Source organism: Xenopus tropicalis, chromosome 7 (genome assembly GCF_000004195.4).
Source record: "Xenopus tropicalis strain Nigerian chromosome 7, UCB_Xtro_10.0, whole genome shotgun sequence".
In the NCBI taxonomy this organism is placed as follows: domain Eukaryota; kingdom Metazoa; phylum Chordata; class Amphibia; order Anura; family Pipidae; genus Xenopus; species Xenopus tropicalis.
Window position 1 is genome coordinate 21,675,340 of NC_030683.2, and position 17,499 is coordinate 21,692,838.

The window sequence follows — 17,499 nt, forward strand, 5'->3', positions numbered from 1 at the left end:
TCTGATTAACTAATGGATAGTGACACAGTAAAGTCTACTTGTATATCTAATGCCTATTATAAGCATGGTGAGCACTTACATTGTGTTATGCTTGAAACAAAATGTGACCTAAGCCATTTACAGAATTACGACAAGTGAATCCAAGGGGGTTACTCATTTATAAATGTACCTGAACGAGGTTCAGGTGAATACAACATTTTAAGGTGCGAGTGAAGGTGTAAATACATGAATCAGGACATCATCAATATAAAAATAATATTTAATTCAAATGAATAGCTGATGTCTCTAAAGTAGCAGAGTATATAAAAGGGCTCAGTGGAAAAACTTGATGCGCTCCACACTAAGTTGAACTGGAGAAGTGAACTTTTTATCTTAAAAATCTAAGAAGGATTTAGCTAGAAAGTTAAGAAAAGGACTAGGATGCATATTCATGGTGTGTAGAATGAGAATGAAGAATTTACATCAGATGGGAATGTCAACAGTGTCAGGGGCAGGGAATTAATCCGCAACAATGATTGTCCTTTGGCTGTAGCATTCTTATTTCAGCTTTACATATGTTGGTCTCAGCGCAGTGTGCAGGTTGAGAACCAGATTGTATAAGATCTAGATTATAGGTATAAAGAATGTTAATAAGACAAGATAATATAACCTATTCCAGCAGTAAAAAGGCTACGTTTAGAGGAAAAGGGGTGATAAAAGACACAAAGGATATTAAAGAATAGGTTTAACACAGGTCCCTTTCAATGAAGAAGGGGCATTTTAAATGTTAGGGAAGAATGAATTAATATAGAGGACATAGGATCACGGAAGCAGGTGGTAGAAATAAGGTGTTAGTAAAGAGAAGCTTGAGTCTTCAGAAAGTCATAATATCTAAAGAATTAAAGATGGAGGAATGGGGAGACAGTTGATGTCTGTATTGATGGAGATTTCTTTGTGTTGGTGGAATCTACTTTGTACTTGAAAAAACTGGCAAAGCTCCAAGGAGAGTGTATAAAGGTGATTATATTATATATACAGTGGTTCTGTAAAATAAACATTCTGGATTGAATTTGTTATGTCTGACCTGGGAAAGGGCAGAATTGAGGAACAGCAGGAGGAATTTAGTGGAGTATGTCGGCTTGAGCATTTTTCCATATGTGCGAAAATACGAGAAGTGAAATAATCCTACTTGGTGGTGATGAGGTTGAATAGGGGCATCAGAATTAATAGTACAAGGTAAAGGTATAGGTATTGAAAAGTGAATCAGAGGAAGGGCCAGAACTAAAAGATTTATTAGAGAAGTAAGTAATAAAAATATTCTGGAGAAGAACTGAAGATGAAGGAGGTGACACAGAAAAGTGAAGTGATGATTGAATGAATTACTGCTAAATGCAGAGAGGTGTAGGTTTTTGCTTTAGAAGAGAAATGTCCATCTTTATAGGTGGCTGTTACTGCCTATTGGGGAGATCATATACAGTACATGAATATAGCATATCAGTAGAAACCTTTTGTGCTCAGCCTTTTTATTTCCTTGTGAAAGAAACATTGACATTTGATTGAAGAAAGTTCATAACTGAACTGTTTTAAAACATTTTATATCCGTTCACTTTTATTATTTTCCTTTTGGCAGAAACTGCTAAACCTGAATACCTGTTTTATGCTATCCTTGGTTCTGTAACCTCTCATTTCTTATAAAAGTGCTCCCAGTATTCTTTCAAGGGTGTCGTTTGTGGTTCAGATACAACAAGTGTTGACTTATTTTCAGTTTGCAAGAATAAAAATCAATGTTATATTCTTTGCATTGCAGGGATGCATTTGTAATTGCACGGGAATGTAAACTCATAATCGCTTATGGCATGTCTTAACATGAACATTCAGTGGCCTAATGGAAGCAAACATTTGATCATATTTAAAAATATATCAGATGGACCAATATTCATCAAAACAGGGCTTTTCTCATAATCCTATTGGGTTTATTTAATGTTTAAATAGTTTCTTAGCACACTTAAGATATGGCAATCCAAATGATGGTAAGATGGAAAGTCCCAGGTCCCAAGCATTTTAAATAACAGGTCCCATACCTGTAGTTTATTGGGGCACAGAGAATTACAATATATGATTGCCAAGCCCAATAACATTCCCCCATTTAAGACTTTCCATTTCAAAACTTTAAAAGTTTACCATCACTGATGGGGGGGACTTTTAGGTGCTGTTCGGAGAGGCAGACCCAGTTGTCATTCAGACCATATCAAAGCTACAGAGAGTTCTGACTCTTCAAGTATTTGAACTCTGTGGGAACTATATGTCGTACAGTCCGGAGTGGGTTTATGACCAAATAGGATAGCATTTTGTGGGATTGGTGGAAAGGGATATTGTCAACATGAAGAAAATGGACCCCCATTGTCTCACCTGTCTGACTAAGTTAAGTGCCCAAGAGCAAGTAAAGGCCCTCACTAAAAAGTGGTGGTGGGGCTACACTATCCAGAGCTGTGGAATGAGGGCTGGGGTAAGTTTTTCAGCATAGATTTTGTCATAGATATTGTCAGATGGCACTCAGGTGGAGAAACCTTACCTGCAGTACCACATCTCTTATGCCGAGACAAAGTTCAACTGCCATCAGATAGTGTGAGGTTGCCCCAAGCAGTTAACTGTGGGGGTTTTTTGTTGTTGGCTCTGTTGGCCCTGGTCTTGTTGGCTCTGTTGGCCCATTAATCTTACTGTGGCTGGTAGTGAGAGCTCAGGGACTCAACGTAAAGAGCCATCAGCTGTGAAGGATCCCTCCAGGTTGTAAATAGTTAAAAGAGACAGCACTGCAGTCCTCTTCAGTTAGAACCCCTACCTTTTTACTGTGTGCTTAAGCTTTTCAGAAGGACTGTGCTCTTCAAGAGACCTAAAAGGAGGGCATAAATACATTTCTAGGTATTGACTCTGCTAGATGGACTTTTATGGGACTTCAGTAGCCAGTAGTTACGCTGAATCCCGTTCAGCAAGTTCTAGGTGGCATTCTGACCAAACTAATCCAAGAATGTCATTGCTCTGCCTCGTGCTAATGCAGTGCTTACCTTGAAATTACAGCACTATCAACAGAAGCAAAAAAGAAAGTACAATAAAACACTACCTGTTGCTTTTTCCCATAGAAATTTAAGTGGTGTAAGTCAGAAACTTGAGTGATTGTCAAGAAGGAACCAGAGGTTAAGCAGGCCAAGCAGGGAGTGATATTTCAAGTACTAAGATGTTTTACAAAGATAAAAAATATAAATATAAAACTATGGACTATTGTTTTGATATTTGAAACTTCTTATCTACTGCTCAGTTTTTTCTTTTGCGTAGAAGCAGACAAGCATGACAGATATTTTCTACTCCAACACATACAGCTTTATGCATGCCACAATGACAATACAGCTGATGCATGCGAGTATTATCTTAGCTGTAATACAATTTTCAAATTCATTCAAGGTGACACACTGTATTTACTTGCCTTTGTTAGAACTAGAGACACATATGAGAGAGAGACAGACATATGTATTCAAATATTTGTACAAATTCATGTGAAAAAATAATGCCTATTCATTGATACTTGGTAAGAATTTGTATTTAAAAGGTCTATTCAAACTGTCATCTGGGTATTACATTACCCACAGGAGTGTACAAAGCAGAATCTTCCATTGACATGGTAAAGAGCTCTTTACCGTGAAAACTTGTTGCCAGAGGCGAAAAAACCATTCAATGGTTTTACTATAAAATGCATGATGCCTTTTTATTAAAACAGCATAAGCAATAATAACACAAATTTAACCATATTGATGATGTTTATTGGGAAATTCAAAAGTAACATGTAAATCTGTAATTTATGAACAAGTACAGTTTGGGCCAAAAAAAAAGAATGTAGGGGAATTAGGAGAAAGTCATGGCCTTTAACTTCCTGTCAGGGACCTCCTACATACACTGACTGTAGGCTAAAGCCAACTGTATGGAATAGATCTCACTTTCATAAGTGCACCTGACTATCCAGTTTCATCTCAGCTTTATACTGTAAGTCTGATAGGGTCTGATAGGGTCAACCAGTCAAAGCTTCTGCTTGAACACTGTGGCTAGTCCCTAGCTCACATGCCTGTGCTCTTGTCCTTCAGGCAAGTTCTTGTTCCTATTCCTGTCTCTACGCCCACTCCATTCTGCTCCTGTCACTATTTCCACTTTGTCCCACTCCTATCTCTATATTCACTCCATCCCATTCTGTTACTGACTTTTTTCCCTCACTTTTCTGTACCTGTGGGACGCTAAATGCCCCTTGCCTGAAGGACTCACATGTTCTCTTTTAGAAGCCCCACAAGCCTGCAAAGGCAGTTTTTGGTCTTTTATCTAGTACCATGCCTGAACCAAAGAAGACCGTGTTGCCCTTGGCCACATACTTTGATGGCAATCCTCGCAAGCTATCAATTTTCATAGAGAAGGTTGAACTACTCTCCCAGGCCAAGTCTCTTAAATAATCTCCTTATTGTTGGAAGGAGAAGCTGGTTCCTGGGCTGACAATTTGTGTTCCTGCCTATTTAGTTCCTGACTTCAGCTGCCCCTTGCCCCTGTTGCACAATAATTTCTCCTTGCCTGAAGGACTCACTCTGTCTCCCACAAAATTCCCTTATAGTTTGCTACCAATAACATGATCAACAACCAAATACTAAAATGGTACATTGGAATAAAGCTTTGGTTCATTTACTTCAAAACCACTGAAACTTCAGATTACCACTTATCATGATTTAATAATGTTGAGTTTTTAACCTAATGGTATTGAAAATTAGCATCTATACATCTCCTTAATGTTAAACATTGAGCAGTTACTATACATGTTTATGATGAAGGGATTAAATATGGTTGTACATTACTGTGATACAGGAAAGCTGTTGAAGAGCAGAGCCTGTACAGTAGAAATAATTAAGACATCAATCTCAGATGTGGATTTGTATATTTACTTTTGTGGTGGCAAGGAGTAGATGATCATGAGCAGAACATACTGTTTACAGTAATTTAAGTATTATTTGAAAATAGAAAAAATAACTAGTTATTTACCATTGGTTATTAACATTGGTTATATTTAGTAGAAAAATTGATTTTTAGTTTCTCCTAAACCCTTAATGCAAGAATAGCAGTGCTTTGGTTAATGAGTAAATTTAAGATCACTTGGAAATGTATTCATTTTATGTTGCTCTCTTCTTTAAGTGGCAGAATTCTTAAACTGTATTTTCTTTGTTGACAGTGCGACTAAATTGCAGTAAGACTGTAAAAACTGTTGTAAAGCTCTTCCCCCAGGGTGAGCCTGGAGCAGTAATGGTTGGCTAAGCCTAAAGGTTAGTTAGACTGAGATTTTGTGAGAATGTCTGTTTGCTCTTACAAATACACTAGAGCAGCGATCCCCAACCTTCCTTACTCGTGAGCCACAGTCAAATGTAAAAAGACTAGGAGAGCAACACAAGCACCATAAAAGTTCATGGAGGAGCCAAATAAGGGCTGTGATTGGCTATTAGGCAGCCTCTATGCACCCTATCAGCTTACAGGGGGATTTATTTGGTAGGAAATCTTGTTTTTATTCAACCAAAACTTGCCCCCAAGTCAGGAATTCAAAAATAACTCCCTGGTTTGGGGGCACTGAGAGCAACATCCAAGGGGTTGGGGAGCAACATGTTGCCCCTAAGCCACTGGTTGGGGATCACTGCACTAGAGAGTTCAGCTTAAAGGTCAATTAGGTTGTAATTTGGAATCAAAACATATTTGCTGTCCTAGATAACAAATAAGGTGGATTTTTTTGCTTAGGGCAGATTGACAAAAATTCATACTGGGAAATCATGATGACTTCACAGAACTTTAGTTGCTAAACACTTTCCTGACTATCGGAATGTTTAATTAAGCATTCACCATCGTTACCACTTGGCAAAAATAGGAAAATATGGATTTTATTTTAATTTGAAAAATAGGTAGAACGCATTTTCAACACAAGTCCTCTTTATTGTACTTATTTTTAGCAAACATGTGTTGAGGTGTATACTGTCCATTTAAGTTTTCATTGAGAAAAGTGACAACAAAGTTACCCTTTTGGGAAGAAAGCCTACAATGCCTGGTTCATCAAAAATGCTGAAAAACAATCATCAAAAATGTTGAAAAATACTCTCTCATTGCGTTTCCAAATGTCTCACTAAATGGTTATTGGTCTCCACTAAGTTCTATGTTACTTTATGTTCCATTAGTTTTAATATTTAAATGATGAAATTTTCCATCTTACTGTTTCTTTGTCATATTTCTTTGTGGTATTGGAGAACTTTTTAGCAGTGGAAGAGCTAGACAAATGCCCATTTTGCACAAATTTTTGATAGCGTAGCTTAACATGCACCATTACTATTCTAGGTATTTGTAATTATGTTGGCTTTAGGAATATCTATGAAATCAGCTAGTTTGTGGCTATTATGAGAGCAAACTCTATTCTTCTGGCATAATTTATTCACAAGATAAATTGAATTGGATGTTTTTATAACTGACCTCATAAATATTGACTAAATATGTCAATGTCTGGGAATATCAGACTGACTTTCAAAATGTCTACAGACTGAAAGATTTAAAGTTGGTTGAGCTGGTGAATGTGTTTACATTCCTTTTACTTTCTTGCTGCCAGGCCCTCTGACAAATTAAAGGGTCCACAAGCTTTCATCCAAATTATAGGAAAAGTGAACCCAGAGCTTAGTATTAGTAGTAGAAGTAACAGCAGCTTTTGAAATGTACAAAGAGCAAGATTTTTCGGGCCTTTCCCCAATTGCAAGAGAGCCTCAAGGTAAAGAACAATGGGGCTCATATATTAACACTGGGCAAATTTGCCCATGGGCAGTAACCCATAGCAACCAATCAGCGATTGCCTTTTTTCAGCCAGCTGCATGTAGAACAATGAATGCAACAATTTGATTGGTTGCCATAGGTTACTGCCTATGGACAAAATTGCACAGCATTGATAAATGACCCCCAATGTGTTAAGAAAATCTTCGGTTCCTCAACCAAAACATTGCTCTATGGCTTGTGAGCAGCGAGACAAAAAGTTACATAAGGTGGCTAGATGATAGATAGATAGATAGATAGATAGATGATAGATAGATAGATAGATAGATAGATAGATAGATAGATGATAGATAGATAGATAGATAGATAGATAGATAGATGATAGATAGATAGATGATAGATATAGATAGATAGATAGATAGATAGATAGATGATAGATAGATAGATGATAGATATAGATAGATAGATAGATAGATAGATAGATAGATAGATAGATAGATAGATAGATAGATGATAGATAGATAGATGATAGATAGATAGATGATAGATAGATAGATGATAGATATAGATAGATAGATAGATAGATAGATAGATAGATAGATGATAGATATAGATGATAGATATAGATGATAGATAGATAGATAGATAGATATAGATGATAGATATAGATGATAGATAGATAGATAGATAGATATAGATGATAGATAGATAGATAGATAGATAGATGATAGATAGATAGATAGATAGATGATAGATAGATAGATGATAGATAGATAGATAGATAGATAGATGATAGATAGATAGATAGATAGATAGATAGATGATAGATAGATAGATAGATGATAGATAGATAGATAGATGATAGATAGATAGATAGATAGATAGATAGATAGATAGATAGATAGATAGATGATAGATAGATAGATAGATAGATGATAGATAGATAGATAGATGATAGATAGATAGATAGATAGATAGATAGATAGATAGATAGATGATAGATAGATAGATGATAGATAGATAGATAGATAGATAGATGATAGATAGATAGATAGATAGATAGATAGATAGATGATAGATAGATAGATAGATAGATAGATGATAGATAGATAGATGATAGATAGATGATAGATAGATAGATAGATGATAGATAGATAGATAGATAGATAGATAGATAGATAGATGATAGAGAGATGATTGATGTGAGTGGTGGGTAGAGTGACAGACAAATTAATTTTGTCTAAGACCCAGATGTTATGTATTTTGAATAAGTGATTATGGTTTTTTTTTTTTTAGAAATGTGCTCCAATTCATAATTCATTTAAAGGAGAATGCAAGTCAAAATGTAAAAAGCATACTGCCCAATAGCCCTCCTATTGTTTAGTAAAAACGCCACACTTTTGGCTCACCTAATCATATATTTACTCAGTCACACTTACTTCACATTTTCTAGAACAGGCAGCCATCTCTAAAATGGTATTCTCCCTTCCTTTCCCTCCTTGCTTCATACTGCACATGTGTTTCATTCCCTCCCCCCCCTGCCCTCTAGCATATCCGCTTCTCAGAGAAGCAAGCAGGGATCTGGGAATTTAGATATGCAGTAAGTACTTAAAAAGAATGCCTTTAGACTTACTTTTAATTGATATTAACCTTTCATTGTCCTTTAAACTTGATATTTTTATATTATATTACTTAAACCTTGTTTGTTTTAAGTATATGAACAAAGCAGGCTCCTTACCTTGTACATCATGCTCTGGTCTTCTACTGCATTGAGATGGCGCCATGTTTTCTCCATGTCTAGCAGATTTACCCATACTCCAAAGTTAGATAAATAAAATATCCGATGGGTTGCTTTGGGTTAGTATAACTGGGTTGATGTTGTACCTGGTATAACATTATTCAATTACATCTTGTAATGTTATAACCTTACAAAATCCAGAATCTATATGACATTTGGGGGCACATTTACTAACCCACGAACGGGCCGAATGCGTCCGATTGCGTTTTTTTCGTAATGATCGGTAATTTTGCGATTTTTTTTCGGCGTCTTTACGATTTTTGCGTAAAAACGCGAGTTTTTCGGCGTCTTTACGATTTTTGCGTAAAAACGCGAGTTTTTCGGCGTCTTTACGATTTTTGCGTAAAAACGCGAGTTTTTCGTAGCCATTACGAAAGTTGCGCCTTTTAAGTTTTAACGCTACGAAAAAGGCGCGACTTTGCGCGCAAGTGTTAACGCTACGAAAAAATCACAACTTTGCGCAACTTTCGTAATGGCTACGAAAAACTCGCGTTTTTACGCAAAAATCGTAAAGACGCCGAAAAAATCGCAAAAAATACGAAAAAATCGCAAAATGTTCATTTCCAATCGGAATTTTTCCAATTCGGATTCGAAATCGTGTCTTAGTAAATCAGCCCCCTAGTGTTGCACAGCCCCATCTAGGTATATGTACGTATATTTACTTATTTTGGCTATCACAGATCACAAAAGAACAATGCATACACAGAAGTTTAATAATATAGCGAAATAGTTAAGTGGTAAAAATCCATGGCAATTAGGACAACCTGAAATCTATAGAGTTGCCAGTGTTCTTTAATGTCCATCAGTTTGGGAGGAAATAAATTATTGTCTGTGTTCTCGGGCCAAAACGTCTAGCCAGTTGTCGAATTGGCTCCTATCTAATAAGCAGAATGTTCAAAACACGATATTGCTTTTTCAATTGTCTTTCTATAACTTTGACCCATGCAATATAGTGGCTAAAAGACAGCACAAGAATAGTACTTAAAGCACTTAAATATTTAATACTGATCATTCAGAAGATAAACACATAAAAATAATAGGAAAAAGGTTGAAGAATATTCACTTATGGACCATGAAGCAGTATGGAAATAGAGCAATAGGTTTATTTTGATCTCTAAGTGAAACTGTATTGGAAAAAGTTTACTAATCAAGGTCAGTAAAAGTTATGGGTGACCTTTTAGAAACATTTTTAGAATGAACAGATATTAAAAAAAACACCATCTGTTAAAGAAAATATATGCCACCTGTTTGTTTTCTCTTGGAATGATTTATTGATCTGATTTATAATCATTTCTTTGTTCAACACGACAGCTGGGATGTACACACATCGTATAGCTACTGGTACTGCAACAGACAAACTATTTCTTTCTTGTTCTCTCTGTTTTTTCTTACAAAAACATTGTTGACGGCTCAGATTTATTCTTTAGTAATGGCCATTTCAATCTGAATCTTTAGAGCAGGGGTCCCCAACCTTTCTTACTCGTGAGCCACAGTCAAATATAAAAAGACTTGGAGAGCAACACAAGCACCATAAAAGTTCATGGAGGAGCCAAATAAGGGCTGTGATTGGCTATTAGGGGCCTCTATGCACACTATCAGCTTACAGGGGGCTTTATTTGGTAGTAATCTTGTTTTTATTCAACCAAAACTTGTCCCCAAGTCAGGAATTCAAAAATAACTACCTGGTTTGGGTGCACTGAGAGCAACATCCAAGGGGTTGGGGAGCAACATGTTACCCCCGAGCCACTGGTTGGGGATCACTGCTTTAGAGCTAGTAACCTTGAAGCACCCAAGCAGATTGCCCTATTGGATGGTGAATTTTATAAACATTTAGGCTCTTTTTAGCTCTGACACCAATGCTTAGTATTAGGGCATGGATCTTTCCTCCATAAAAATATGCGAACAAATATACAAAGAACATTACCCTACTTTTATTCAAAGTCGGCAATAGCCAGTATCCCTGTTTCCTTCCTTTAGCTCAAAAAGTCTTGTTTAAATCAACATTAAAAAAGAAACCAGGGCATATTTCCTTAGCTGCTCACATGGAAATAATGTTTCAGCCTACAGAGCTACAGCAGCCTACAGATACACACCTGAGAAGCAACCCAACTTCCAGTACACCATGAGAAATTGCGGTCTGTATTCTTTCGACTGCTAGATATTGGCCCATGGGAAGGTACTTCTGCATTCGTTACAAATTCAATACTAAGCTGTCAGTATCACTATAAACAAAATCCTACAGAGAAGACAGATTTCCATGGACTCCATGTCCTCAACATCTTAGACCATCTGTCTTAGAGCAATAAATCCTGGCGGCAGACAAGTTGGCCTGGAGTAAACTTTGCAACAAAAAGCCGTTTCCTTCTTCAATCTTGTTCAGTTCTGGCACAAAGTAGTTTTTGTGATTTATGGGCAACAAATAATTGAATTTGTGAACTGTGAATAAGCAAAAATATATTTAATGTTATTGATCATAAACCAATGGAGCCAGTATAATGCCATTTGTTGATGTTCTTCCATAGATTTGACTAGAGTGAAATTCTCATGATGACTTTAAGAAGGATTTTGTATGACCTGCTTAATTGATGTGTTTGTGTTGTTTTCCAAGGACTACCAGAAGTTTCTAGGTTAAACAGGCGTTTGTACACAAGCTAGCAAACTGTCTTTGCAGAAAACCTCAATGAGATTAATATCTGTAATAAAGCAAAGTTGTACCTAGAAATAATATAACCCCAGGTTATAAGGGTATTGATTGTGAGGACGATAAAGAGTCTAGTGACAAGTTTGAAAACAATGCTTATTATTAAATGTGTCAGAGCTGGATAAAATGAGACCCATGGCATATTAACCGCTTCAATTATCTTTACAAATGGAGCAATATAACCAGGTCCCAGGTACCCCTAAATTCTTATTGCACATCCTAATATGCACAGAATCAAATCATACCATATTAAATTTGTTAACAAATATTTATTCTCAGCCGAAATAAAATGACCAAGTGTTTCATTTGTTACGTGGTATAAAATTAAAAAGTAACTGCCATTGCTGCAGTGGGGCAGAAGTAGTAAAGAATGTTGCCCCATGCAAGGGCAAATGAAGTTTACATTACCTGTAGCTGAAGCTGTATAACAATAAAAAATCGAGGTAAATGTCTGTTAAATAATGAAATAATTATATCAAATAGTATATTAAATATTCCTTCATATTGCTATTGAGCCACATTATGTGGATTTTAGATGATCCGGCATTGATTGATTTATTTGTAGTGATGAGCGAATCGGTCCCATTTCACTTCGCCATACAATTCATGAAACGGCAAAAAAATTCATGAAACGCATTTGTTCCACGATTGTTTTGTCGTCTGTGGCTATTTTTTTGTCGCCCGCATCTATTTTTTGTTGGCGCAGCAATAGTTTGGTCGCCCGCAGCTATTTTTTTGTCGCCCGCATCTATTTTTTGTCGCCGCGGCAATTGTTTGGTCGCCCGTGCTTTTTTTGCCGCGACCACGGCCAATTTTGCCGTGACCACGCCCTTTTTTTGATGCAACTGCGCCCACTTTGGCGTGCGTCAAAAAAATTTTGCCGCAAAAATTTTTCCACCACAAATTTTCACGCCACTTTCATAAAACAATTCGCCAATGGCGAAATGTGGAAATTCGCTGCAAATCCATGTCTGGTGAAACAATTCGCTCATCACTACTTATTTGGTTTGGGCGAGAGAGTTGGGAAGAGAGTTCTAAATTTTGGGATTGTGTTTGGGATGTCAAAGAACTAACTTAAAGTAACCTAGAGCAACAAAATCCTATGCCTGGTGGGAAGGGTGTGTTCACATAGGATCACTTGTGTTATGGGTAATCCCTAGTCTTCAAAAAGGGAAACCTTAGTCCTCTTCAGACTCCACTCATATGAGTGGCTTCATCTGTATGAAATAACCATGCAATAAACATGTAACAGTACAATTACACTATTCACTCCCAATCAAAGCCTAGCAACATATAGTGGGGCTAATGCTAACTTCTAGGGAAACACATGGAGTTCCTTTACAACACATTATCAATGGACACTACACTTGGGTCACCCTCTCATAGAGATATGTGAGATATGTTATGTAATACAACTAACATGGGTTCTCCACTCTCTCTGACATGAGAAAAACTGTATAGAAAAGAGCAAAATGTGACCACAAGTGTAAAAACATGATGGTTTGTTATATGAAGCACGTCTCCATCTGTGTCATTTACAGTCATACATTAGACAGAGGGGAACATGTCCCTTGGAAGAGAGGATATACTAGATATCTAGATATAACAGATATCCCTATATATTCTTTGTGTAACAAGTAATATAGGTCTATCCCAACACTTAGCTTGAACCCTTGAACCTTATACCTAAAGAGTTCTGAAAATAATAATCAATTTTGTGCTTCAATTCAAAACTGGCAAAATCTTATCATTTCATAGTGAAATGTGAATAATTTCTTTTTGGCAGAAGTCACTTTGTACCAAGGCTAGAAATGTAAAGTAAAATGAATGGGTTTCTAATGAAATTCATAAACGGGAACATATTGCAGGTACCTTTAGCAACCAGATCTCTAGATAAATTACTTATGGAAAAAAGAGACCAGGGAATGTATTGATTAACCCCCCATACCCCTTTGTATGCTTGTACTTTCACCAGTATGTACTTCAATTTACTTTCAATTATTTACTTTTACTTCTATGGATAAAATCAGTTCCCTGGAGGGGATAATTTCTGATAATTATATTTAATTCTACTCCCCCCCCCCAAACTAATAAGTACATTTCAGTTTGAGATTACAGATTCAGCTATAAAAGAGAAGATTGCTAATTATTTGTAGGTCTTTTATGGCATACATTACCTTAAGATCTTACAGAAAACCTGCAGGATTCCACATTCTATCTCTGATAAATCAGATTCATCAAACCTCCATAATAACATCCATCTGTTATCATGACAGCCCCCCTTAAAATGGCTGTTTGCACTTTGGAGTATAATTCAGCTATAAATTGTACAGCAAAACTTCCCTCAACAATATTGCTTTCTGCTTCCATCCAATAAACCCCTTCCAAACATTGACATTGCTTGCTGTGCTGCCATTGACTTACGTCTCCAATCTTGTAAAGCTGAAACATTAAGCAAGAAGCCCCCTGGATGCTTTATAAATATGTATTTGCAGACTTATGCGGAACAACATTGGCTGGAAAATAAAATCTTTAATGTTTTTTACACCAACACTATATTACATAAATAAAACTCTCTGGTGCCCACAAGGGTTAAAAGAAAGTTTATTTGAAGGAGAAAGAAAGGTAAAATCTAAGTAAGCTTTATCAGAAAGGTCTATATAAATACAGCCATAAGCACTCACAGAAATGCTGCATTGAGTCCTCTATCAAAAGAAACACAGGATTTCTTGTCTCTTTTTTTGTAAACATGATGTTCCAGTGTCTGACTTCCTTTCTCAGAAACATGCTTAATTCCTGTGCCCAGAGTCTGCACAGTTCTCTCCTCTCTCCACTCTCCTGCTCCCCCTCCCACCAGAATGCTAAGAACTCCCTCCCCCTCCCTTAGGAATGTGTGATCTCAGCTATAACAGCTAGAGACTGCAGGAAGGAAGCTGCTTAAAATGGCAGCTGCTATCTTAAGCAAACGGAGAAAGCTTCTAAAGCTGTTTACTCAGGTAAAGTAATGGTTTCTGCAGAATAAATATTTTGTTCTAGGTGGCACTAATGTGGCAAATCTATTGGCAGTAAAATGCCAAAATGACTTTCCTTCTCCTTTAAAGGGGAACTCAGGCTTCTGAACTAAAATTTGTTAAAGAGCCCCACACAACACAGAACCCCCTAATATACCTATCACTGTAATCTCTTCCTTTAAAAAAGATGAATAAAGACCATTTTTATATGCTTAAATCCAGCTGCAAAACAGTTCTTCTCTTTCTGAATTATTTAAAATCCTGGCAGGGGAGGAGGGACTAAAACACTGAAGAAAAAAAATTGTAATAACTTCCTCACAGCTTACAGACAGCATGCAGGAACTACATAACCCACAATGCATTGCACTGGGATGTTCCTTTCCTTATTGACGTCACATATGCAGGGAATTGTGGGATTGGGAGGATGCAGACTGAAGGCAGGCTGAGGACAGTCGACTACTGTTACACTTTTTGGGGGTCTCAAGGTAGCCAGCTAGATCAGCAGGAGAACAGGGGGCGGGGCTTAGGGAACTGTTCCAAACTATATTGTTACATTAGGTGGAGTTCCCCTTTAATGTTTATTTTTGACTTGACTTTTAATTGTCTAATTCAGCCTCGTGCCAGAGCGACACAGCTACATTTACAATCTGCACTTTTGCAATTTTTTTCTTTTCAACTATTTTTCTGCATTGCAATATGACATTCATTTGTCTGGACCGCACCTTCGTAATGTAATCTAATGATATTTAATTCATGATAGGACTGCATTCTAACGCTTTCCTCGAGCCACTGCAATGCCTTTCGTTTAATCCTGTAGAAACCTTGTTTGAATGGATTGCTGATACATCTGCCCTGGGATTCCATGCTCTCTAATTTCTTCCTTCCTGTAAATCTAATTACTTTGCCACATCTTATAAAAAGGCACTTTTAGCTTACAAGAAGTATAAAATGAATGTGTGTGGATGCACCAGAAAGTCCTGCTTGCTTTCTAATTTTAATTTAAAGTGCCACTGCATCTTTCTTTTTCTTTTTGTTTGTGTTTTTTTGCAATGGATTTGTCTAATGAAAATATTTAGCTGAATGTACAGTTTATATATTTTGATTTTTTCCCCCAACTTATCACTCGAATAGTTGTTTTCACCTAATGTAAGGTAGCCATAACTGTCTTATTGCCTGCCATAGCCCTCCTCCTGTGTTCTAATCCTCATACCATAAGTCCGGAGGGTATGCCTCGAGCGGCCTAAATTACGGAAAGATCCCTTATCTGAAAAACCCCAGGTCCGACTATACTGGATAATGGGTCCTATACCTGTAGTTAATCATACAGTGTCTAACTAATGTATCTCTTGGTATTAAATGTATAAGACCTCTAATCCAGAATGCTCGGAACCAAGGGTATTCCGGATAAAAGGTCTTTCCATAATTTGGATCTCCATTCCTTAAATCTACAAAAAAATCAATAAAACATTAAACCCAATAGGACTGTTCTGCCCCCATTAAGGGGTAATTATATCTTAGTTGGGATCAAGTACAGGTACTGTTTTATTATTACAGAGAAAAGGGAATCATTTAACCATGAAATAAACCCAATAGGGCTGTTCTGCCCCCAATAAGGGGTAATTATATCTTAGTTGGGATCAAGTACAGGTACTGTTTTATTATTACAGAGAAAAGGGAATCATTTAACCATGAAATAAACCCAATAGGGCTGTTCTGCCCCAATAAGGGGTAATTATATCTTAGTTGGGATCAAGTACAGGTACTGTTTTATTATTACAGAGAAAAGGGAATCATTTAACCATGAAATAAACCCAATAGGGCTGTTCTGCCCCAATAAGGGGTAATTATATCTTAGTTGGGATCAAGTACAGGTACTGTTTTATTATTACAGAGAAAAGGGAATCATTTAACCATTAAATAAACCCAATAGGGCTGTTCTGCCCCAATAAGGGGTAATTATATCTTAGTTGGGATCAAGTACAGGTACTGTTTTATTATTACAGAGAAAAGGGAATCATTTAACCATGAAATAAACCCAATAGGGCTGTTCTGCCCCAATAAGGGGTAATTATATCTTAGTTGGGATCAAGTACAGGTACTGTTTTATTATTACAGAGAAAAGGGAATCATTTAACCATTAAATAAACCCAATAGGGCTGTTCTGCCCCCAATAAGGGGAAATTATATCTTAGTTGGGATCAAGTACAGGTACTGTTTTATTATTACAGAGAAAAGGGAATCATTTAACCATGAAATAAACCCAATAGGGCTGTTCTGCCCCCAATAAGGGGTAATTATATCTTAGTTGGGATCAAGTACAGGTACTGTTTTATTATTACAGAGAAAAGGGAATCATTTAACCATGAAATAAACCCAATAGGGCTGTTCTGCCCCCAATAAGGGGTAATTATATCTTAGTTGGGATCAAGTACAGGTACTGTTTTATTATTACAGAGAAAAGGGAATCATTTAACCATTAAATAAACCCAATAGGGCTGTTCTGCCCCCAATAAGGGGTAATTATATCTTAGTTGGGATCAAGTACAGGTACTGTTTTATTATTACAGAGAAAAGGGAATCATTTAACCATTAAATAAACCCAATAGGGCTGTTCTGCCACAATAAGGGGTAATTATATCTTAGTTGGGATCAAGTACAGGTACTGTTTTATTATTACAGAGAAAAGGGAATCATTTAACCATTAAATAAACCCAATAGGGCTGTTCTGCCCCCAATAAGGGGTAATTATATCTTAGTTGGGATCAAGTACAGGTACTGTTTTATTATTACAGAGAAAAGGGAATCATTTAACCATGAAATAAACCCAATAGGGCTGTTCTGCCCCCAATAAGGGGTAATTATATCTTAGTTGGGATCAAGTACAGGTACTGTTTTATTATTACAGAAAAAAAGGGAATCAGTTTTAAAATTCTGAATTATTTGATTAAAATGGAGTCTATGGGAGAAGGGCTTTCTGTAATTCGGAGCTTTCTGGATAACAGGTTTCCGGATAAGGGATGCCATACCTGTACAACATTCCTGTGATGTTATGCTCTCAACCCTGTTTAAAACCAGATGTTCTAAGGTTATTCTTAAGTAAAAAAAAAAAAAGATAAATTCATGTTGGAAGTAAAGTGATTAAACTATTTCTCCGTATAAGCTCCATCTTCAATGGTCAAACTTTTTTCCCCAACTAA

The 17,499-nt window shown here is 36.7% G+C and overlaps 1 protein-coding gene across 1 annotated transcript in view; it reads left to right on the plus strand.

Moving 5' to 3' along the window:
* The window catches only part of tcerg1l (transcription elongation regulator 1 like), a 132,286-nt gene that overhangs the window by 26,007 nt on the left and 88,780 nt on the right, over positions 1-17,499 (plus strand). The window lies entirely within an intron of this gene.